The following is a 25,490-nucleotide window of genomic DNA, read 5'->3' as shown; positions in this document are numbered from 1 at the left end:
AAAAAGCTATAATTAGGAAGGATATAATAAATCAAATGCACAGCTACAAAATAGGGAGTAACTGGCTAGGTGGTAATACCGCTGAAAAGGATCTGGGGATTATAGTGGATCACAAGTTGACTTTGAATCAACAATGTGATGCAGTTGTGAAAAAGGATAATATTCTGGGATGTATTAACAGAAGTGTCATATGTAACACAGGGAGGTAATTGTCCCATTCTACTTGGCACTGGTGAGACCTCAGCTAGAGTACTGTGCCCAATTCAATGTGTCCACATATTTTTTAGACGTAGAGCCCAGGAGGAAGTCTAAAGGACAGCAACAAAAATTATAAAAGATTTAGAATACCTGGCATAAGAGGAAAGGGTTAAAAAACAGGGTATGTTTAATCTTGAGAAAAGAAGACTGAGTGGGGACCCGATAACAGTCTTCAAATATAAGGGCTGTTATAAAGAGGACAGTGATCTATTGTTCTCCATGTCCACTGAAGGTAGGACAAAAAGTAATGGGCTTGATCTGCAGCAAGGGAGACTTAGAAAGTTTTTCCTACTATCTAACCTAACTATAAGGGTACTGAAGCTCTGGAATAGGGATACCACAACCTCCCTTGGAAGCCTATCAGGCTTGACAAACACCTGTCAGGAATGATCTAAGTTTATGTGGTAATGCCTTAACACTGAGGGCTGGACTTGATGAGTTTGAGGTCCCTTCCAGCCCTATGATTCTGGGATTCCTGAAGCAGCATTAATTCTGCACCCACGGCTGCAGGGCTACCTCTTCCCCCTACAGCACAAAACCCCCATGGAGCTCCTTACACAAAGATCACTGAGGAGCATCTACATAGTGCTGGAGGGAAACAGACTGAGTAATGGAAGCATCACTCCCTTACCCTGCTTTTCATGTGGAAAAAGCAGATCCACCTGTGGAAGGTTCTCTCTGTTTGTGGATCCCAGGATGATTATCCAGCCTTCGTTCTTGTACATCATATACCGTGTTCCCTTATTTTGTGGCAGAGTTTTATTTGCTGGCTTTCAAGCAACCAAAAACAGATGAGACTACGTGCTTAGCTATTGCATGCCTGATTTAAAATTAAATTAGCAAGAATTTGCACTTCTCTCCTATTCCAGTAAGCATACAATGAAAAATATAGCATTGTCTGAAAATAGTGCCATTTAATATATTAATTCAGAGCCAGCTAATGAAAATTAAATAAAGGAAAGGCTTTAAAAGTCACTAAGATTAATTGAAAAATGTTGAAATAGTATAATTAGCTGATCCTTCAATTTACTGGCGCCAAGCCCCAGATCAGTTAATTCTAGGTTTGACAACTCTTGGAATGAACTTGAAACAGAAAAACAGACATGCCAAAGTAAAAGTATGATATTAACTGTACTTCAGCTAGTGTAGCCCCCAGAGGCCTGGTTGCAAAGAGCAGTAAGTTCATAGGCAAAATAGCTTAAGGGTGGTCCTGCCCTTTTCCATGAAATCTGGCACTGTGCTTATGTATAAGAAAGGTAACCATTTATTTCACTGTTGTTGCCACTGTTACACAATTTCCATAACTCTTATACAAAGTAGGTCATGTAAGGTGTCAATGGAAAGGTTATGATTTATTAAGTAGGATTATCTTGATTATATGCATGTATCATGTTTGTATCTAAAATTATGAATATTGGCTATGTGCTTATATCTTAAACCTGTATTGTATTCCTGGGTGACTCTCTCCAGATAAGTTTATATCATGCTCATATGACCCTGGACTCCATCTTGGACCAATAACTTTTCACAAAACAGGGGCTGTGGGCTTTGTTTAGGACAGTAAACTTTCATGCACATGGTAGAGGATATAAAAAGGCACCTGAGACATCTCCATTTCGTCTTCATTCCCTGTTTCATTTCTCTGGACTGGATTACTAACAAGGAAGCTCTAAACAAGGACTGATGACTCCCATTGTGTTTACAAAACAGAAGTTTATTCCATCATTGCTACAAACCTGATAACTACTTTGCAATCTTTTGTATGTACAGGATTCCTTAAATATTCAATAATTCGTTTCTTTCTTTGATATTAAACTTTTTTTTAGTTACTAAATCTTAGGCTCTAAAAAGTGTTTTTTATATCTAACCTTTGTTTCCAATACCCTTACTCACTATCAGTTGAATTTTTTTGATAGATATAGTTATAATGAAAACAAGAATAAGTTTAAGTGCTTTGATGTTAAGCAAAGTGCTGGCCCTGTGAGGAGTCTTGCAAGCTGGGGTGTATAATTTTCCTCCAGGGACAGCAGACCGGGTATTTCTGAGAGTAGCCACTGACAGGGGATGGATAGCACAGAGGAACACTTCAAAGGGACTCGGGGACTGCAAGGCAAAGTAAGGGCTGGCATAGCCCAGAGGAGAGTGCTCGAGTAGCTGGAAGGCTAGCAGCATCAGGAAGCGAATATCCAGCTAAGCACAGGTATGACTCATGCTGGAGGTGGGGGGCTGTGACTCTCAGTCCTGGGTATACCAAGAACCATCCATCATTCTCTGTACTGGCAATTCTGTAGCCTGCAATGCCTCTCTCTACCTTGCTTTCAGGCTAATAACCATGGGGGAGAGAGAATGCGTGCATGTCCTCAGTCTGACCAGCTCTAGTTCAAGTACAGGCAAGTGGTAAAGAGAACAAATCAGACAGATTGAGCCTACTAGAATAGGATGAAGGAGCAAACAGCTCTTCAACCATTTTCTGCCTGTTCTTGCATCTTTTGTGGACTGAAGAGTCTGTTGTATCAATTTCTGACCAAGAAATAAGAAAAATGCCACAATTTTCTTATACAAAATGGGGAGCTGTAGTCATCTCATATGAAGCAGAGAATTAACTGGGGAAGGTTAGGGCTAACTGGATAGGCTGTTGAAGGTGACAAAACTGAGTGGCTGCTGCATGCCAATTATTGAGCCAAACGAACAACTATCAATTCCAGATTTGTTGTGTCTAACGCAGGCATCGGCAACCTTTCAGAAGGGGTATACCGAGTCTTCATTTATTGACTCTGATTTAAGGCTTCACGTGCCAGTAATCAGGGGCAGCTCCAGGCACCAGTGCCCCAAGCGCGTGCCTGGGGCGGCAAGCCGCGGAGGGCGCCCTGCCGGTCGCTGCGAGGGCGGAAGTCAGGCTGCCTTTGGCAGCATGCCTGCAGGAGGTCGGCCGGTCCCGCGGCAGGTACGCCAAATCCGCGTTACCAGCGGACCTCCCGCAGGCATGCTGCCGAAGGCAGCCTGACTGCTGTGCTTGGGGCGGCAAAATACATAAAGCCGCCCCTGACAGTAATACATTTTAACGTTTTTAGAAGCTGTCTTTCTATAAGTCTATAATATATAACTAAACTATTGTTGTATGTAAAGTAAATAAGGTTTTAAAAACGTTTAAGAAGCTTCATTTAAAATTAAATTAAAATGCAGAGCCCCCCGGACTGGTGGCCGGGACCTGGGCAGTGTGAGTGCCACTGAAAATCAGCTCGCGTGCCACCTTCAGCACGCGTGCCATAGGTTGCCTACCCCTGGTCTAACGATACAGAATGACAGACCCTGTATATGCTGTAGATCACTTGAAACACATTCAGTATACTGAATAAATGTTTTTTAAAGACTGAAAAAGAGAAGATGGTAGTCTTCACAAAAAGGTGTGTGTGTGTGGGGGGGGGGGAAATCAACTATCTGCTCAATAACTACTGTATCCCACTAACTACAACCCCTTTCCCTGCGGAGTCCCATTGCCCCTGCACCCAGAACCCCTCCCCCCCTCCCCCCACAACAAGCCCCTGTGCATCGAGATCTCCCACTGAGCCGCCCACACCCAGATTGCCCCACACAGAAATCTCTCACCCCACACCTGGATCCCCCCCACACTAAGCCCCTCCACACTTGGATCCTGCTGAGCTGAGCCTGCTCACCCACAGCTGGTGCACCTGGTGCAGAGGGGCAGGCCCAGCCCTTGCCTTGTGTCAGTGCAGCCTCACTCCCTAGTCCTTGTACCGGGGGAGGTGGGGGCTTCAGGGTGATCTCCCACCTCAATGCAGCCAGTGGCCTGTGCTCCACACTGCCATGCAGGAGCCAGATTTATTTATTGACAATTTTTAAAATATAGTGTGCAGAATTTTTAATTTTTTGCCGCAGAATTCCCTCAGGAGTAAAACTCCTCCAAATCGCCACAGGCCTATGATACACAGCTGCCAATTCTAATTTTGTTCAGCAGAGGGCACTATTACATAAACACACTGGCCACTACAAAACACCTGTTTCCAAAACACTCTTATAACATATATCTTTAAGTATCGTATCATCCAGAAAAATAGTATTTACCACTCCCTCCTTTATTAGGAAAGTTAGATAATCAGCATAAGCATATATCAAAGTTTGCTGAAAATGAGTTCAAGGGCTGAGTTTAGTCATTTACTGATAACACTATCATTGCACAAACAGTTTACAGTGCATTTTTTAAAAGACCATTTTAATTCGTGTTTTTCTTTATGGCATTTGCCTCATCACCACTTGAATTCTCTCCTGCTAATTCTTTCCATAACTCAGAGAGAAAGTCTTCACACTGTTTTAATAAACGGCAGTACCACAATCACCTTCTGTCACTTTAATATAAATCCAATTTTTTTAATTTTTGGCTAAGATTAAACTTTTACTTATTTTTCTAAACAGAACATATTTAAATTGATAGCACATTAAACAACAATCCTAAAAAATAAGCACTCTATCTTGCAGTCAGACGTCACTGACTGCCATTATCTTAGAAAAAATATTTTTTTTTTTTAAAAAAAACCTTGCTGTGGCCACTTCAAAACAATTTGGAAGAGAACAGACCAATCCTCCACCACCATCACATACCAGTGCAAACAAATGGATTTACTTCGTTGCACCATCTGAAGAAGACAGGAAAGAAGACTCCTGACAAAACTTATTTAATGCATGGGAAAGTGAAGCATGGATCTAAACATGACTAATAATAAGTAGTTAACAATATCACCATTTCCCCTCTCCTTTATTTTCTCATTTGTAAACAATAACTGGACATGAATCTCAACATTTGGCAAGAGTAAATTGCCCTCCAATCATCTTTGGATTTGCAAATCCATACAATCCAGTCCTCTGTTTTATCTTCTAAACAACTGAAACACAATCTTCCTGTCAGCCTATGGTAGGGTAAGAGACTGGATTGAGAATGAAAACAAAAATCCAGGTTCTGTTCCTGCTTCTGCTAGACTTCCTTGTGATATTGGGCACAGAGTAAGTCACCTATACTCTCAGTCCTCCATTTGTAAAATGGGCAGAATAATAATTCCCTTCTTCAGCGATATGAGAATAAATGCATTACATTTGTGAGATGCTCAGATACTACAATGACAGGGGCCACAAAGTCCATAAATAAGTGAGAAGCAACCCCACAGAGCTTCCTACTTCCTGACCTGATGAATATCAGATTAATTTGAGCATGATCCTATTCAGTGATTCTCAAACTTTTGTACAGGTGACCCCTTTCAAATAGAAAGCCTCTGAGTGCGACCCCCCTTATAAACTAAAAACACTTTTTTATATATTTAACACCATTATAAATGCTGAGGAAAAGCAGAGTTTGGGGTGGGGGATGACAGCTTGTGACCCCCCCCCCATGTAATAACCTCACCCCCAGTTTGAGAACCCCCTATTAAGTGCTGACTGTGCTTAACTCCCACAGAAAGTAAGGTATCCGGGAGGAGAGTGTTGGTAACACCACTACTCACTATCTTCAAGACTACTCAGGAAGTATTACTGACGGTAGTATTGAATGATTCATCTTTTTCAAAGAGCATAAATTATGCAGGTCAGGCCTACGCTGATCAAACTATACTGGTTTTATACTGATCAAGCAAGCTAAATTTAAACAACAGATTTTCATTTTGTTTATATCAAAATGACACTATGTATACTTATTTTATCTCCACTTATTTGTCAATGTTGTAAAACAGTGGAGCTGCAAATACTATACCAAGTAGTTAAAAGGACACTTGAGGTATGGAAAAAAAAACCCACGATATAACTTTCGTCTGGAAAGTATCATTTTTTGGCATTTAAAGATGTGTTTATTTTCCAAATTGATGTAATACTTTCATCTGTAAATATAACTAAAAAGATGCATGACTTAATTTAACAACTAAGTAATGAATGGAAGTTCTCATACTTTACAGCAGTGTGCCCTATTAGTAGGACAGAAATCGATGTGTCTTGAAATTGCACACATGAACTATAGATCAACAAAAAAATAAATACAACCTAGTACTAAGATTTTCTTCAAGGAACCAAATGACAATATTTTGGTCTGGTAAACTGTGACAGTGTCTCTTTAAAAGCCACAGTACATAAGAATGTTTAAGTACCAAGAGACCTTGTATTACTCCTCCTGAAATGAGTGTAGAACCAGAAGCTAGTGGTGAGGAGAAATGCAAAGAAAGTTGACCCCTTATCTTTATAGGCTAGTAGCTTTATGCTGAATCACACCACTCTTATCAGGTACACTATTTGTTTACCTAATGACTTAATCCAATTGGTAAGTGTCATAGGATACGGCCCTGCAGCATGCTTCTTTGTGCAGCCCCCTCAGATTCTTTCCCAATCAATTATCCAAACATGTAACCTCTTCTTAAGGTCTGATTTATTGAGTCTTTATAGAAAAGCTAATGGACACTATTAATAACCACAGGTCACCCCACTCTGGGTTCATATAAGTTTCCTGGTCAGCTCTTGCCTGTTCAGAAGATCCCCATCCCCCTTCCTAAAGCTGGGGTTGTATTTCAATTGGTCAGTCCCTCAAACAGCCTCCTCATGGAGCTGGGTGCATTTCAGCATGCTATTGGGCCTTAGTCAGCTTTTTGTTCAGCTGGCTCCACTTAGGCTAGGTCTACACTAGCGGGGGGGTCAACCTAAGATACGCAACTTCAGCTACACGAATAGCATAGCTGAAGTCGGCGTATCTAAGGTTGACTCACCTGGCCATGAGGACGGCAGCGAGTCGACCGCCGCCACTCCCCCCGTCAACTCCGCTTCCGCCTCTCGCAGCGGTGGAGTTCCGGAGTCGACAGTAGAGTGATCGGGGATCGATTTTATTGTGCCTACATTAGATCCGATAAATCGATCCCTGATAGCTCGATCACTACCCGCCAATCCGGCGGCTAGTGTAGACATACCTTAGTCCTCAGGGTGTGGCAGCCTTCTCCTGCTGGTGTCTGCCCAGTTATGGGGGAGAAGGCAGGATTTATACTGGTCCCCTTCTCATCGCAAATTGGTTAGGTGAGAGGGGAGCTTTGCCCCACTCTCTCTGCAAAGCTCCTGGTCTCGGGGCCTTAAAGATACAGTGAGACAAAGTTCTTCTCTAAACTCCACTTACTCCCAGGACTGCTTCCTCTCTATCAATAATCCCTTAGGCATGTGGGTATATTATGTATATCCTTTCAAAATCTTAAAGGACTTTGCAAAGTGGCAGGTTGGGCTGACCACTAGGAATTATTGCCCTTAAAGGGGCAGGTCACACCATCACAGGAAGAAATAGTGTTTGTAATAATAGAAAAAGAGAAAAAAAAGACCATGGCTATGGCAAAAATAAAGGAAGTACCACCTTGCTGTGGCTGTAAGGCAGGGGTGGGCAAACTACAGCCCGTGGGCCACATCTGGCCCACCAGCGGATTTAATCCAGCCCTCAAGCTCCAGCTGGGGAGCGGGGTCAGGGGCTGTTCCACATGCATCTGCGATGGCGCCGCGCAGCTTCCAAAGCAGCTGCATGTCCCCCCTCTGGCTCCTATGCGTAGGGGCAGCCAGGGGGCTCTGCACACTGCCCCCACCCCAAGCGCCGCCCCTGCAGCTCCCATTGGCCGGAAACTGCAGCCAAGGGGAGCTGTGGAGGTGGTACCTGTGGATGGGGAAGCACGCAGAGCCAACTGGCCACGCCTCTGCATAGGAGCCGGAGAGGGGGACATACCGCTGCTTCCAGGAGCTGCTTGAGATAAGCGCTGCCTAGAGCCTGCACCCCTGACCCCCTCCCAGGCCCCAACCCCCTGCCCCAGCCCTGATCCCCCTCCCACCCTCCGAACCCAGCCCAGAGCCCACTCCTGCACTCCAAACCCCTCAGTCCCAGCCCAGAGCTCCCTCCTGCACATCAAACCCCTCATCCCCATCCACCCCAGAGCCCTCACCCCCGTTCCGTGCCACAATGCCCTGTCTGGAGCCCCCTCCCACACGCCAAACCCTCGGTCCCAGCCTGAAGCACCCTCCTACTCCCCAGCCCCCTCATCCCGAACCCCACCCCAGAGTCTGCACCTCCAGCCGGAGCCCTCACTCCGCCCCTGCCATTGCACCCCAACCCCAGCCCAGAGCCCCCTGAACTCCTCATTTCTGGCCCCACCTGAGAGTCCGCACCCCCAGCCAGAGCCCTCACCTCCTCCTGCACCCCAACCCCAATTTCGAGAGCATTCATGGCCTGCCATACAATTTCCATACCCAGATGTGGCCCTTGGGCCAAAGTTTGCCCACCCCTGCTATAAGGTGTTTCCATAAGGAACAATGAAAGTTTTTTCTCCTTCAAAACCCACATACAATGTTGTATGGAACTCTCTCAGGTACCAAAACCATTTCTAATTTTTCCATCTCAGAAAAGCAGCTAGTTGCAGCACCTCAAATAGCCTTCTAAAATATAGCTGAGCAGGTTTTTAGAGAATAACTTAACTCGGATTTAAAAAAATATTTGAAATGGAAAATAAAGAGAGATTGATATTTATAGCTTACCTTAGGTTTGAAAGAGAGAGTTTCTGTTTTTTACTACTACTTGCCTCTGGACTGTGCAAGGGAAGCTGGTATGTGACTGAGTGATTGGTCTGAATTTACTTTTTTTTATTATTAATTATTATTATTATTATTATTATTATTATTATTATTAAACCTACCTATATTTCCTAAAGTTTTGGAAGGGCAGACATTCTTGTTCTGAATTGAAGGACCTGTATACAGTGCCTACGCTTCTGAACACATTACAGAACAAATTTTGACAATGAGTTAAGAGAAAAAAGCCTTGATAGTTAGAATCTGGAGGACTGATATGATGTGAGCTGATGTTCTCAATCCACTTTCTAGTGGTCAGGTGTGTATATCTCCAAACCGTCACTCCAAATGGCACATTTGTTGGGAACCTCAGTAAAAAGATCAAGGATGAAAGACATGGAAACTGGAACACACACCGGTTGCAGCCACTCTCTGAATGCCAACATTAATCTTGAACTGTTTCTTTCTAAGGCACACAGCAGGGCAGGCAGCACAGATTCCTGTTCAGATTTGCAGCTCATGAAGTACTGCAGGATCAGCCATGTTGTGTACAAACACTTATCACAAGACTCGTGAGCAGTGCAGGATCCATGCTTTCAGGCAGAAATAGCGGGCACAGAGTTTATAGGGGCAGTTGAAAAACAGCACAAAACAGTTGGAAGCCCATGGAATTACGGGACAGAGAAAACTGCACTATGGGGGCAGTGATTCCACCCCATGATGCACTGCGATCCATTCCCAGAACTCCTAGTGGGAGAAGGTGGCGATTTTCAATGGGATAGCTACCCACAGTGCACTGCTCACTCTGTCAGTGCTAGAGCACCAACTGTGTCAACACAAGGAGCGTTGTGTGAACAAGCACAAGCATTGCACATGCACAAGCATTACAGTGGTTTATGGCCATCAACGTAACTTAAGTCGCCTTAACTCTGTTGTGTAGGCATGGCCAAAGTCTCTGTGTAGACAAGCCCTATGAAAATAGCCAGGTTAACCAACTCCAACCTGGCTGGCAGGTCTATTCTCGCATGTTTCTGTAGCTGAACTATTTTTTCCTGTAACCATGTACATGGGAAATATTTTAGATCCGACTTTTGCTTTAATTTCAATTAATGATAAAAAGTTACCAAATATTAATATCAAATTATTTAATTTTAGTTTATATGCAGCTATGCCCAACATTTTCTGAATATCATACAGTACTGATTAAAAGAAATATCCTACTACAAATAGGATATCTCCCTTCTTTCCCTCATAACCCAGGTAGTTTTATTTCTTTACATTAAGCTGCTTATCCCTAGACCGAATTTGCTCTAGTTCTTTCCCCTGAATTGCTATAATTAGCACTTCACTTGAATCACTTTCACATAATCACAATTACAAATAAGATACCTAAAACAGTATCAGCTTCTTTTCACTCTACAACCACTCAGACTCATCCTTTCCCTTCTACTCTGCCTTAAAACTCTGCTCCAAATAGCGTCATCTGTGGCCTGCTGTGGACTCCTTTTTCAACTCTTCCCATTTCAGTCCAATAAAAATATTACTACTAAATCATCTTCCTCCCTCATTGTTTAGTTTATGTCTCATTCCACTACCCACAACTTCAGTGGGACTATTTGCAGTGTGTAAAATTAATCACATGTTTAAGTCTTTGCAGAATCAAGGCTTTAATCTTCATATTGTCTTCCTGTCTTCCACAGATTTTATGGTTCTACTCCTCAATTGCAAAGTTCTCCACAATGTTCACATTTACAAATGACATTTCTTCCTACTCTCCACTCATCCTTTGCTCCTGACTGCTCCCTTTGTCTATTTCAACCTGTCCAGGCTCCTTCCCCACTCTGAACTTTAGGGTACAGATCTGTGGGCCTGCATGAAAACTTCTAAGCTTAACTACCAGCTTAGATCTGGTTCGCTGCCACCACTCCCAATGTGATAATTCCCTTCCCTGGGTAGCCTTGAGAGACTCTTCACCAATTCCCTGGTGAATACAGATCCAAACCCCTTGGATCTTAAAACAAGGAAAAATCAATCAGGTTCTTAAAAAGAAGGCTTTTAATTAAAGAAAAGGGTAAAAATCATCTCTGTAAAATCAGGATGGAAAATAACTTTACAGGGTAATCAAACTTAAAGAGCCCAGAGGACCCCCCTCTAGCCTTAGGTTCAAAGTTACAGCAAACAGAGGTAAACACCCTAGCAAAAAGTACATTTACAAGTTGAGAAAACAAAGATAAAACTAACACGCCTTGCCTGGCTGTTTACTTACAAGTTTGAAATATGAGAGACTTGTTCAGAAAGATTTGGAGAGCCTGGATTGATGTCTGGTCCCTCTTAGTCCCAAGAGCGAACTCCCACCAAAACAAAGAGCACAAACAAAAAGCCTTCCCCCCACCAAGATTTGAAACTATCTTGTCCCCTTATTGGTCCTTTGGGTCAGGTGTCAGCCAGGTTACCTGAGCTTCTTAACCCTTTACAGGTAAAAGGATTTTGGAGTCTCTGGCCAGGAGGGATTTTATAGTATTGTACACAGGAGGGCTGTTACCCTTCCCTTTATAGTTAGGACACAACCACTCATGAATTCACATCCCCTAGGCTTGTAAACAGAAGATTTTTTCAAAGCACAAACTCCCTTCTCCTTAGAGTCCTTTAGTAAAGGCCCACCCGTTCCAGGAGGCCTACCTATAAAAAAAAAAAAAAAAAAAAAACACCAAAAAACTCTCCTTAAACTATAAAATCTAAAAACCCAGTAATTTATTTTTTATTTTTCCAGAGCACTCTTCACAATATCACAACCGCGGCTGTGTAAATAACTTTTTGTTTATTGTTTTAATAGTTTGTTTTTTTCCATTGGAAAAGTAAAGGTCAGTGCTTTTACAAGAAGAAATGTAATATTTCAAGATAACATATAAAAGATGTCAACTGCTCCATCTGTAAATGGGTATGTGCTAGCTATCATGTAGGAAGGCAGGCACAAAGGGCCCAATTCTTCATGCTCTGCACCTTGCACAGTCATTTACAGCAGTATAAAATGAGTGTACAAAGTAGACCTAGTTGGAAATAATTTAAAAGTCATTGCCAATTGGAAAAGATTCTCAGTGTAATTTTTAGTGGAAAGCAAGTGTAAAATGCCACCAAAGCAGAATTATCTTCTCACCCACACTCATGGTCTTTTTACATCTGTGTAACAATCACTTTACCCCTTATGTAGTCATTTACACCCGTGTAAGGCAGTAGAAAAGAAGGTCTAGGGTTATAAATGAGAGAGATATTAGGCAGTGGTTCTCAACCTTTTCCATTCTGGACTATCCTTGCCCCCCAGAAACCCCTTCCCATCCTCCTATCTAGCTACAATTCCTCACCCATTTAGCAATATGGGCAGAACCCCCCACACCCATTCATGACCCCCACATAAAGAACTCCTGTTTTAGTCTATTGGATGCATTCACTATTGGAGTGTTCCAGAACGTTTTCTTCTAAAGTGGAGATATAAATAGTTAATAATTATCAGAAAATGTAGCTTAAAAAGAACCCACATGAAGTTCTAGACAGTATGTCAAGAACTTCTTTCCTTTCCCCCTCCCACATCCCTGCATCCCCCCACAATTGTCTATTTTGATCAAAGTGGGGGACCACAAGAATAGGTACACAGGACTTAGAAAATTTAAGATGTGGGGACAATTTTCCACTTCCTCTTCAAGGCAAATCTGCAAACAAAGTAATTACTAGAACAGCATTTCTCAGACTGGAGTCTGCAGACCCCTGGGGACCCCTGCAGGTACTCCAGGGGGTCCGCAGGCCCCGCTGATCAACTCCTCCCTCTCCCGGAGGCTACTAAAGCCAAAACGGGAGATTTTAGGCACTAAAAGTCCGGTGGCGCAGCAGGGCTAAGGCATGCTCCCTACCTGCCCTGGTTCTGTGCCGCTCCCGGAAGCGGTTGTCATGTCCCTGAAGCCCCGGGAGGCGGGGGAGGGGATCTTCGCGTGCTGCCACTGCCCCGAGTGACAACTCTGCAGCTCCCATTGGCTAGGAACTGCGGCCAATGGGAGTTGCAGGGGTGGTGCCTGTGGGCAGGGGCAGCGCACGGAGACCCCCTTGCCCCCCTGCCTAGAAGCCGCTGCCAGAGAGATGTTCTGGTCGCTTTCGGGCACCACCCAAGATAAGCGCCGCCTGGCCAGACCCCGCACCCATCACCCCCTCCCACACCTCAACCCCCTGCCCCAGCCCAAAGCCCACACCTCCTCCCACACCCCTTCCTGCATCCAAACTCCCTCCCAGAGCCCGGACCCCTTACTTTCACCAGGCTGGGTCAGAGGTGCAGGGAGTGAGGGTGGGGGAGAGCGAGCGATGGAAGGAGGGGGGATGGAGTGAGCGGGGGGGTGGGAAGAGGTGGAGCAGGGTGGGGCCTTGGGAGAAGGGGTGGAATGGGAGCGGGGCCTGGGGCTGAGCAGGGGGTTTGAGGGTCCCTTAAAAATTTTAAATCAATATGGGGGTCCTCGGGTTGCTAAAGTTCGAGAACCGCTGTACTAGTAGAAGATGGGAAGAGGAGAAAAACACTTCAGAAAAGAGAAGGAAAGGGAACCTAGTGTTTTCACTACCAAGGAACATTCCCGTGCTAAAAGCTAGATCTATGGAAGCTTGGAGGTCCAGCTTATAAGTACTATTAACTGTAGATGCTCAGCAGATCTCTTAATGGGTCAGATACGTGCGCTGCTAAAGAGGGAACCAAAGATTTTCACAGAAGTTAAGTAGCCTTTGTTGTTAACATCTGTTGTAAACAATAGTTGTACTCTGGTGATTTTAGGGATTTTAAAAAAAATACATACAAACCACTCTGGCATGGGGAAGCCATGTGGACCACAGATAATTTGTAAAAGCACCCCTAAAAATATGCTAATAAGATTTAATGAGATTATTTAAAATTATTAATGTGGAGCAAACTTCAGACTAACTGGAATAATTTAATATTAATAAAGACAAGCAACTTTCCTCCTCCTTTTACCATGGAGGAAATTAAAAGCAAAATGCTAGATTAGTACAATGTTAAAGTTGCACAGTTAAAATTAAAACAAGTAAGGAAAAGCAAGAGTTCCAGCAAAAACTTTAACCTGGAATTGTTGCTTGTATGTCTATTATCTATTAGTTTTTCTTGACACATGTATAGCATAGGGTTTTTATTTTGTTAAATATAAAACCATGAAATATTAAACTAACATTTCACAGCAAAAACAGGAACAGAAAATATATACGTTTAACATTTCCAAATTAACTTTGCTAAAGTAGAAGGACAGTGTTGCAGTTATGGCACAGGACTGGGAATGAGAAACATGGGTTGATTATATTACCATTTCTGCTAAATCCTTCATTTATGACCTTGGCATGCCAGTTAACCTCCCTATGCCTCTGTTGCTCAATTTTACCATCCTACTTAAGGTAACACTTTTTTTTTTTTTTTTTTTTTTAAAACACTTACCTTCTGTGCGGCTAAATGCATTAAGTGTTTGTAAAATGATCTAGGATCTTGGATTAAAGGCATTATGGAGAATTATGATTAATTATATAGGACCTTTTGAATTTACCAGCATTTTATTTTAACTGCACATCCTTACTGGTGCATCATCTGTTCTTGTGTATTACACACAACATGCACACTAGAATCAACTCTTACTGCCACTGTTAATCTGTGTTATACAGCATCTACACACAAAACAGAATACTAATTGTAAACATAACAAATCAGTTGATAAAGTAAATACACCAATTAAAAAAGTCCTGGAATACTGCTCAGCTAATCATTTCAATACTTCAACTGCAGTTGTATTCATTCTAGCCCCCTTCCACCATGGGTTAAATGTGAGAAGATATCTTATCACCTTGGAAGACCTACAAAACCACTATCAATGATTCATGAAGAATCATTTTTATCTCAAAGATCCTGTGTGCATCAGGCTCTGCTGCTTTTATTTCTTACACAAGCAATAGATTCTCTGTGATTTACTAGAAACTGGGACTTGAAGTGTTCTCAGCACCTACTAACCCCAGAACTAAGCAGGTTAGTCTAGGGGCTTGTCTACATTACCCGCTGGATCAACAGGCAGCGATCAATCCAGCGGGGGTTGATTTATCGCATCTAGTATAAACGCGATAAATCGACTGCCAAGCGCTCTCCCATCGACTCTGGAACTCCACCAGAGAGAGAGTTGCAGGCAGAGCCGATGGGGGAGCGTCAGCAGTCGACTCACCACAGTGAAGACACCACGGTGAGTAGATTTAAGTATGTCGACTTTGTTATTCACATATCTGAAATTTCCACAACTTATGTCAGTTAAATTTTTTAAAACTAATCTAATCTACTAATCTATTGTTGAAACTATACATTGATCCTTGGTCTTCAAAAAAAGAGTGTACCCTTCCAGACCAGACATTTTTGCTGATGAGTCTCTTATGCTGTTCAAGGGGGAAATTAATTTTAACCTGTTAAGTCCCATGGAATCAGAATCTAAAAGCCATCTGAGAGTTCTACCAAATAAACATATACAGTACAACTTCAGAATACACCAGAAGAAAGGTGACAGGATAGTTCAAGGGATTAGCAGAGACCACAGATTTTGTTATCCTCTAATCCCATAGGTAGACCCTCCAGAATAGAGTTTAAGATAAAGCTGGTCAAAAATTTAATGGCACATTTTTCACATAGGAAAATGCAGTTTCATCAAAATCTAGATTTTTGCAGTCATGTATCAATTTCAACAAAATTTGATGGAAACATTTTTTAGACTATTCAAAATTGAAATGAAGTATGCATTCTATTGTTACATTCTGACTGTTTCATCTATTATACTTACATTTTAGTATTATAATGCTGACATTACCAAAAAGGGTTATTTTTTTTATATGTGGTTTCAATGTTTCGGAATTGAAACAAAATATTTTGAGATTGGTCCCAAATTGGGGCTAAAAATCAAAAACAAAATGTCCGTGTCAGAAGTTCCTAAAGGACAAAGTTCCATTTTCTGACCAGATGTAGCTGAAGCACGTTGATAGACCCAGGCTGTACCAGATCTGCAGATAAGTAGACTTTATTGTCCAGGGATGTCAGTCTGGCACTGTTCGCAAACACTACATTCATTCAAAGATGTAACACAAAAATAAAAGATTGAGAGCCACATTCCATTAGCAGTATTTCCAGTTTGAGTCTAATTGTGGAACTTCATTCTCAGTCTTTGAATACCAAATTCAGAGGGGTAGCATTTTATACCCCATGAAAGCATATGCCCAAATACATTTGTTAGTCTCTAAGGCAGGGGTAGGCAACCCGCGGCACGCGAGCTGATTTTCAGTGGCACTCACACTGCCCGGGTCCTGGCGGCTCTGCATTTTAATTTAATTTTAAATTAAACTTCTTAAACATTTTAAAAACTTATTTACTTTACATACAACAATAGTTTAGTTATATATTATAGATTTATAGAAAGAGATCTTCTAAAAACGTTAAAATGTATTACTAGCACACGAAACCTTAAATTAGAGTGAATAAATGAAGACTCAGCACACCACTTCTGAAAAGTTGCCGACTCCTGCTCTAAGGTGTTGTTTTTGCAAATACATAATAGTGAATTTTGTACTGGTACTGTTCCTGTGACCGTGAACTTTTTTTTTTGGCAAACAGAATATGGCACCTTAGAAGTCAACAGAAAATTCTTCCCCAAAACACCCAATTGCAAAAACACAAGAAGCAGATCAGTGAACACTCTGCACTACCAAAGAAGGGACCACAGGTTTGTTTCCCAGTCACGTTTGCATATTATCTTGGTTACAAACAAGAAAGAACAAGAAATCAAAAACAAGCATTTATACTGAAACCATAGTTGAGTCATTCTGCAAAACAGACAGTCAAACTTTATTAGAATTTCTTTTCTGAGTTAAAATATTTGAGTTTATTTTTAGAACTTTTTTTTTTATGAGAAGGAAAAGGTTAATTTTACTTTTAGTTTTGATGTGACGGGCATTCACTTATCCTGTTTTTAAAAAACAGACAGTGAAAGAGAGACAGACTAGAAAAGATGGGTGAAATATGGCTTTCACTGATGTTTTTGGAAGACCAGACCACTGGTTAGTTATGAGTGGATGCTTTGACTCTCAAGTCAACCACAATACCTGCTACTTGAACTTTCGTTAGTTCGATATGGTTAGCCATGTTATTTGGTTGAATTCTTTTGTTTGTTTTTGAGGCAAGGTAGGTTTGGATGATTGCAGTACAGTTGACTATCTATAGTTGACAAATCTATGCTAGAGCTCTGATGTGCTAGAGCTACAGAATAGGTGGTTTTTGTCCAAACTGAAGATTAATTCAATTACTCAGGATTTCTCAACCAAACAGCTATTCTGCTCTGAGCTTGGCTCCAGTCTCAATTCTTCCTTTAAAATGCACATTATAAATCAGATGGCTGAACTGGCTGAACATTCCTAAACCCATAATTTTACATACGATGCTTTCTACTTCACAGGTAATTATGTAAATTTATGTAAATTGGTTGTGCTATTCTAAGTGAAAGATATTCTTTGAAAAGTTTAGTTTCTTTAGTCATTTTATTCGGCCAATTTCATGGTTATCTAAAACAAATTTCTTCATGATCACAAAATTTCTTTTCATGACCACACTTAATTACAAAAGTTTTATTTACTCATCCTATGGCGTAGGGGAAACTGTTCAGGTGACATCCTTTAAAGGGAAAAGAGAGATTACCTAAGGGTCCACATAAATTTGTATTATACGTTTTTACCTCATTTTCAATCAGATTGCGCCCTTACTGAACATTCCAAGCTTTCAACTCTGAACTTGCCATAATTTGTGATAAGAGCTATGCAACTGATTTTTCTGTTCACTAACTGAACTGAAAGAACACCAAAAAAAAAAAAAAAAAAGCATTACAAGTAAAACTATGCTTGGTTTGACTCAAACTTAATGTTTTGTTTCACTTTCAGTGTCTCTCTAATGTTTGCTTAAATAAGATTGAGGGAAATTGAAAAATAAAACGTTTTCCTGAAGAAGAAGAAGAAGAAAAAAAAGTCAAAATATTTTGTTTTGGAAATACTGAAACAAAATATTTTGTATTCCAGAAACTTTTTTAATCAAAATTTGCCAAAATTGAACCAAATTATTATTAATTATTATTATTATTGTCAAAGACAGGTTTTACATGAAAATTTCCACCTGTGACAAGCTAGAAAATTCTATTGTCACATGAAGAAGAAATGTTTAGAAGTTCTGTTCTTATTCCCCCTCCTGGCATTAAGCTCATCAAATGGAGTTTGTTCTATGAGATTTCTTCCTCCAAAATGATCTATTCAATCCAATGTCCTCAAACACGCTACATGCTAACATATCTTCCTTTATGATATTCCACCACTTTAGCTGCTGTCTTTTTCCCTTTAATCTTGTTCTGTTGGACTCTCTTACCCATAGAGTTGTCAGGACTGCCCTTTACATGACCAAACCATCTCAGTCTGTACTCCCTCATTTTTTTGTTTATGGGTGTTACTTTGAGTATATCTCCACATTCCTCATATGGTCCTTCTTGCTTACACCCATTTCTAAATATTTATCTACTGAATAAATTAACTTAATGCCCCATTTTAAATCTAACAATATAAGATTATTAATATATTAACAATTATCTTATCTGCTCCTATTTTCAGGCTTAGCATCAGTATTTCACTTTCACTTTTTTAAATTGTTCACAAGTCTTAAACAACAACTATAGCTATACAAAAGAATAAGTGATTAATTTCCAGTTCACCTTTAACTTAATTTTTTCTGAATGCTTTTGATATCATAACTGATTTAAAGCTAGTTTTGAAACTACAAAAAACTCTTTAAAGGCCCAACTTTCTACTAACCTCTTGATACCACTTGTGAAATAGCCTCTGACCTAACACATGTGGAATGTTCTGTCAGTGAAAGGTACAAGATAAGTGAACTGAACTGATAAGAAATATTTTTTCATTAGGTATGTGTACACACAGTACATGTGTATACACACATTTCTGTCACAGGTAAGAAACCCTCTTATCTAAAAGAAGCCACCACTTTTTAAAAGAGGCAGCAACAAACGCTGGAAGCCTTGAACACATAAGAGATCAAACAGGATAACTATTGTCCTATCAACATGCAGCAATTCAAGAATACAATTGCTTGAAACCCGTCAGCATTTGCTTCCAGAAGAAGGGAAAACACTCAAAACAAAATCTGCCTTGACATATCAAATCTGGAGTCCCAGAAAGGGAAAATAAGACCTACTGGAAACTTAGCAACTAGGAAACAATTTATGGTATTTAAAACAATGGTTACTGTATCATAAGGAACTGAAAACTGCCTCTCATCTCACTCCTCTCCAGTCCATTTACTACAGCAGCTAAAAATCATCTTCCTCACTAGCTACTCAAACCATTTCACTATGCTTTTTGACCCGTTCTCTGCCTTCTTCTGCCACTTGCATCAAATTCAGGTCTCTTTTACCTTCCCCTTCCATAATCAGCATGATTGGAGGGGCAGTGGACAAGACTCTGCTTGAGGGTCCAGGTCTTATTCTGGGTTCTGCCACTGACTTGCTTGTGACCTTAGGCAAGTCACTTCGTTTTTCTGTGCCTCTGTTTCTCCTCTCACTCTTTGTCCGTCTTGTCTATTTATACTTGTAATGTCTTGGGGGACGGGAGTATCTCTTACTATGTGTCTTTACAGTGGGGGCCCAAATCTTGGTTGTGGCCTCTGGGGACTACAGTAATACAAATAACAGCAACCATTTTCTATCTACCCTATATCTGCGTCCGTTTCTTCCTACTGCCCCTCCCCACTACCCCAATTAATTCTGCCCAATGCTTCCCACGTTTGCAATTCTTACAATACTGACTGATTTTCTTAAAGACCCAGCACCCATAATCAAGCGATTATGCAAGAATCTCAGTTTTCTTTTTTGTTTTTGTTTTTAAGTTTCTGGCCTTCATGGTTGTAAAAAAGGCTTTAAAACATGAACCCTAAAAGCTCAAAGACCAGAAGACAAATAAAAATGCAGTCATTTTTTTTTTAATCTCACAATTTCTGGAGCCCATCTCACAATTTCAAATTCCTGAAGTCAGCAGTACTATCCCTCCTTTCATGTTTTTCTCCTACTTTTCTTCCCTCTCTCTTCCAGTGTCCTCTATGCTGATGTAAGCAGAGTCAGGATGAGCTCTACCCTGACATCTGGTGGTGAATTGTGGTGAGCTGTGGAAAAGAACTTCAGGGGCTGATCTTGTTTGCATAGGCACACCCACCCTGCTTAGAATGAGCCCACAGCAGCCCAAATGGTCACTTTGGCTGCTGTGGAAACCCCAGTTTCTCTGTTATTGGGGCAGGAAGAATAAAGTGTTGTTACCCCGACTATATGAATCAAGGACAATGAAACTGTTTTATGACAGAGGGACTCGCCATCAACTAAGTAGCACTCGCTAGACATGGGTTCCAAAACCCAGTGAATTGAGAGAGATTGGGGACAAGTATTTGTACCTGATAGCATGGGCCCCCTTTTGATGGCCTGAAATACCAATTGCACCTCCTTCTCTCTACTGTGGAATATCAGAGATGATTTTAATTCCATTAGGAGTCTAGTTACAGGCTGCTGAGCTGAATTCACTTTGGGCCAATAGTGCACCAGCACTGAGGCTCCCCTACTACAAGCTGAAATCACTGAGTGCTGGGGGGGGCCTGAAGCTATGTTGCTGAGTAGCTGGCGGAGCACAGCAGTTTGTGGGACGACTGGAGCGGCTTGTGGGACAGCTGGTGGAGCGGAATGGCTGGCAGAGCAGTTTGCGGGACAACTGGAGCAGCTCTCGGGATGGCTGGTGGAGCGGAGCGGCTGCAGCAGAACCCCATGGAGAGGCGGGGCAGTCGGCCTCAGACCACGTAAGGTGCCCCTTAATACTGCTGCCTTCCCTTCCCCCCCAGCTGGGAGGTAGAACTCCGCAGATAAACTTTTGAACTCTGGGGCTGCACTGAACAGAGACTTTTGGGGTGTTGGACTTTTGGGTTGCTGGACTTAAGATTGAATCCGGTTTGTGGTGTTTCCCCAACATAATGCCGCATTGTTTCCCTCCCTTATTAAAACGATTTTGCTACACTCAGACTCCGTGCTTGCAAGAGGGGAAGTATTGCCTCTTAGAGGTGCCCGGGGGGTGGCATGTAATTGTCCCAGGTCACTGGGTGGGGGCTCGAGCAGGTTTTGCATTGTGTTATTGAAACAGAACCCCTAGATACTGAACCCGGCCTTTGTTGCTGCCAACTCAGACGGGCAGAAGGGTTACACTGAGATAGGGATTTTGAGGCATGTCAGATGCCTACCTTCTCTATCAGTTCCCTGCTGAAAATTGAGTTCTTCCTTCATATCCACAAGTACTAACCCATCACTAAAAATGCGGTCTCAAACCTAGAAACTTAACTACCAACCAGAAGAAAAAAAAACCCTAAACTAGAATCTTTGTTTAGGTCTTCTTCCTCCTCTTTACATCCAATTTATATTTTCTAATTTAGATAGGGTCTCTGCTCTACATAGTTGTATATCTTGTACAGTGTCAAGGAAACTTTAAACACTTCAACACCATTACTCTGCCAGGGACAGTCTGCTCTTTGAAACTGCCAAGGAGTTCACACCCTTCGAAGAGACAGTTCTCCAAAGAGGCTGCATATTTCTAATCCATTTAGCATTAGCTCAATTAGGGGATTGCCACATAGATGAGTGGCAGAGAAAGATCCCACGAAGAGCAGCTAACCAATTGCTTTGTCCCCTCACAGAGCTATTTCTACAGGGTCCAGGTGAGGGAGATGAACAATAAGGAAGCAGCACTCTACTTTTATGCCACCCAGATTCTCCAAATTTGGTCTCTCTTCGCGGGGGAGCGATGACTATCTCAATGAGTTTAATAGGTGAAAATCTACTAACACCACCACATTTAGTTGCCTGGGTCTCTTAATATAATAATTTGGATTTCAACCTTGTGAGAAATAGTTTCTGAAAGTTGGTAAATACTGTATGCAGTTCAAATATAATTTGTTTAAACCACTTAAATACTCCTTAAATCTACAGCACACAGTAGTTGGATGTTTCCAAAGATATTTTCACCATCTAAGTAAAAAACTCTAATTTATTTTTAATTTAGTTTGTATGTACTTACTTTTTTCTGCATCTCTTTTATAAAAAAAATTTTAAAAAAATGTTCTTATAGTCAATTGAGTAAAGTTTGCATCCAGATGGGGGGAAAAAAAAAAAAAAGATGATAGCACTAGCTAGAGGCAAATATAGTAAACGCTGGTTCTACACTTAATTTGTCCATATAGCTTAATCTATTCACCTAATTTGTGATGTGCAATACTCATGCAACCCTATTCCCTGGCTTCTCTTTTACAGAATGAGTGCTGAATTAAACTACGTTGTGTATTAGTTTTATGAGATGGACAAATGTCTACTGGTATTTATCCTAAGCCATATCCATTAATGAACGTATATGAATAGTATTAGGAACCCAGGTTTGAAAGATGAGAGATTGTCTAAACTCAGTATCCTGCATTCTACCACTACCCAAAAAAAGGGGGGTGGGGGGGAAGAAAATTGAACACTTAAGTTCATAGAATATCAGGGTTGGAAGGGACCTCAGGAGGTCATCTAGTCCAACCCCCTGCTCACAGCAGGACCAATCCCCAACTAAATCATCCCAGCCAGGGCTTTGTCAAGTCTGACCTTAAAAACCTCTAAGGAAGGAGATTCCACCACCTCCCTAGGTAACCCATTCCAGTGCTTCACCACCCTCCTAGTGAAAAAGTTTTTCCTAATATCCAGCCTAAACTTCCCCCACTGCAACTTGAGACCATTACTCCTTGTTCTGTCATCTGGTACCACTGAGAACAGTCTAGATCCATCCTCTTTAGAACCCCCTTTCAGGTAGTTGAAAGCAGCTATCAAATTCCCCCTCATTCTTCTCTTCTGCAGACTAAACAACCCCAGTTCCCTCAGCCTCTCCTCATAAGACATGTGCTCCAGCCCCCTAATCATTTTTGTTGCCCTCCGCTGGACTCTTTCCAATTTTTCCACATCCTTCTTGTAGTGTTGGACCCAAAACTGGACACAGTACTCCAGATGAGGCCTCACCAATGTCTAATAGAGGGGAATGATCACGTCCCTTGATCTGCTGGAAATGTCCCTACTTATACAGCCCAAAATGCCGTTAGCCTTCTTGGCAACAAGGGCATACTGTCGACTCATATCCAGCTTCTCGTCCACTGTAACCCATAGATCCTTTTCTGCAGAACTGCTGCCTAGCCATTTGGTCCCTAGTCTGTAGCAGTGCATGGGATCCTTCCGTCCTAAGTGCAGGACTCTGCACTTGTCTTTGTTGAACCTCATCAGATTTCTTTTGGCCCAATCCTCTAATTTGTCTAGGTCCCTCTGTATCCTATCCCTACACTCCAGCGTATCTACCACTCCTCCCAGTTTAGTGTCATCTTCAAACTTGCTGAGGGTGCAGTTCACGCCATCCTCCAGATGATTAAGTTAATTAACTCTAAAAGGCTACTAACAGAATTGCCAAAAAGAGTACTGTCAGCAAAATGTATTGCTATGCAAAGATCCTAGTTCTAAGATTTTAGGAGCTTTAGGACTGAAGAGGAAGCTGGTGGCAGCAGGCTGAAGTTGAGAAGAGTAAGAATGCCTCATATCTCTGGCACACAGATGGAAACGCATAGACAGTGCTGGATTTGCAATCCCACCCCCCAAAGATCACCATGATATGGGTGCTAAATTATATAAAAATTAACTGTGGGACAGATCAACCTACTATGGGGATCCTTGGGACACTCCGAACCAGTTGATAGAAGGGGAAAGCAGCTAGCATAACCAGGGAAGGCATGGACAAAGTGCCAGGCATCCCTAATCTTAAATTCCCATCTTAAATAACAAGTTTGAGTTAGAAATTATGTCTTTGTGTATTTGGTTCTATTGTGTTACTCTAAGAAATATTCTACAGTAACAAATGTTTTAACCGATATTTATTGCAAGAGTGGCTGTTTCTGGAAGAATACACAATTACCAATTACAGTGAACAATACCGATTCTGAACATAAATTACACTAGTGTGAAAAGAATAACAAACAATTGTTTGAAACAAGAACTTACTTTCATCCTTGCAAACAAACCATATATGAACAAAAGTGATACTTTCATGGGGGGGGGGGTAACTTTTTTTTTTTTTTTACTGATGTAATTGCTCTTTTTAAAACATAATGAGAATTGTTCTATTTGAAATGTCAGTACTGTTTTTATGAGGATCAATACTCTTCCACCACAGGTTTGAGAATATCCTTTGCTATAAAATGAAGTGAAACAATAGTATTCAAGCATATACTGCTGATAACAGTAAATCAGTTTCACCATATCTAGAATTCTCTATTAGAAAGAACACTATCACTTTAAAAATCTAATCAGTTTCAAAAAGGAAGTTAAAAGTAGCATCAGTTACTGCATTTACCAGTGAGTTCTCCTACTAAATTTGTGGTTCTGCAAAGATGTTTTCCTGTTTATTTTAAATGGCTTCTCTCTCCCCTGCTGCTGGGTAAAAGGTGTGCACAAAGAACAAGCTGTCTATGGAGGGGAAACCATGAAGGTGACTAAATACAAAGTGCTATCAAGTTTATAAAGTAAACAACTGAAAGAAGATTCCACCTCTGTCTCCAATTTCCCTAGGTTAAAAAAATATCCCTTTTAAAAAAAATTTCAACAAATAAATATCAGGATTAAAATTATATATGAAATTTTACAAAACCAGCATCACCTAAACTATTATTTGTAGCATCATCCCAATATATAATAAAACGACAAAAGGACTGGTTCTTAGTATTTGGATGAAAGTAGCAACCATGTTTGAAAGATTTAATATGAGACTTTGTTATATTAAAATTAAAATATAACAAAAAATATAGTGACATTTACAAGAGTTAAATTAGGTACTTCATAACAAACACAACTACAGTATCAGGGTGTTCCATTCATCACCTAGACATCAGTAAGATACAATAGCTGTTCAGAAATATTAACATCCTTTTGTGTAGGACAAGAATGTCATAGAGAAGAGAATATTGCACTCCTAGCATTACTTTCTTTACCTGTCCCAGAAGCTTCTGATAATTCTGGTGTACACTGTTTTACAAATCTTGCTTTATTATGTTTTAATAAATTAATTTTGGGGCAAAACAAGACCAGAAGACTTCCATCCACAAATCACAATGTAACAAAATCTTTACTTAGAAGTTCTCACTTTATATATATTTAGTATTCCATTAAAATATAGAATTAGCAACATTTGACAATGTGAAGGTTCTAATCTCTCTCCAAATTGGGAGTACACTGTATGCAACAACACAGTAAACAGCTGTTACATGAGTTTAATTGAAACTAAAAGTCCAAAGGGAATAAAGGACTGCCTAGTAACTGTGAAGATTACACTGGCAGAGTAGCAGTCTCACACAGCTAAACCAGCTCTGCATCATCATAGGAAGCCGAACACAGTAAGGAACCTCCAATGAGACAACTATCCCCCAAGAACAGCATCAGAAAGCCTCCCCCTCGTCCTCTTTTGTT

The 25,490-nt window shown here is 41.1% G+C and overlaps 1 protein-coding gene across 3 annotated transcripts in view; it reads right to left on the bottom strand.

Moving 5' to 3' along the window:
• The window catches only part of ZFYVE28 (zinc finger FYVE-type containing 28), a 288,813-nt gene that overhangs the window by 262,194 nt on the left and 1,129 nt on the right, over positions 1-25,490 (bottom strand). The gene's annotated exons all lie outside the window — the stretch shown is intronic.

The sequence above is a fragment of the Terrapene carolina genome, unplaced genomic scaffold (assembly GCF_002925995.2).
Source record: "Terrapene carolina triunguis isolate 2854851 unplaced genomic scaffold, T_m_triunguis-2.0 Scaffold66, whole genome shotgun sequence".
NCBI classification, from domain to species: domain Eukaryota; kingdom Metazoa; phylum Chordata; order Testudines; family Emydidae; genus Terrapene; species Terrapene triunguis.
Note: the sequence above shows the minus strand (reverse complement) of the source record. Positions and strands in the feature narration are given on the sequence as shown.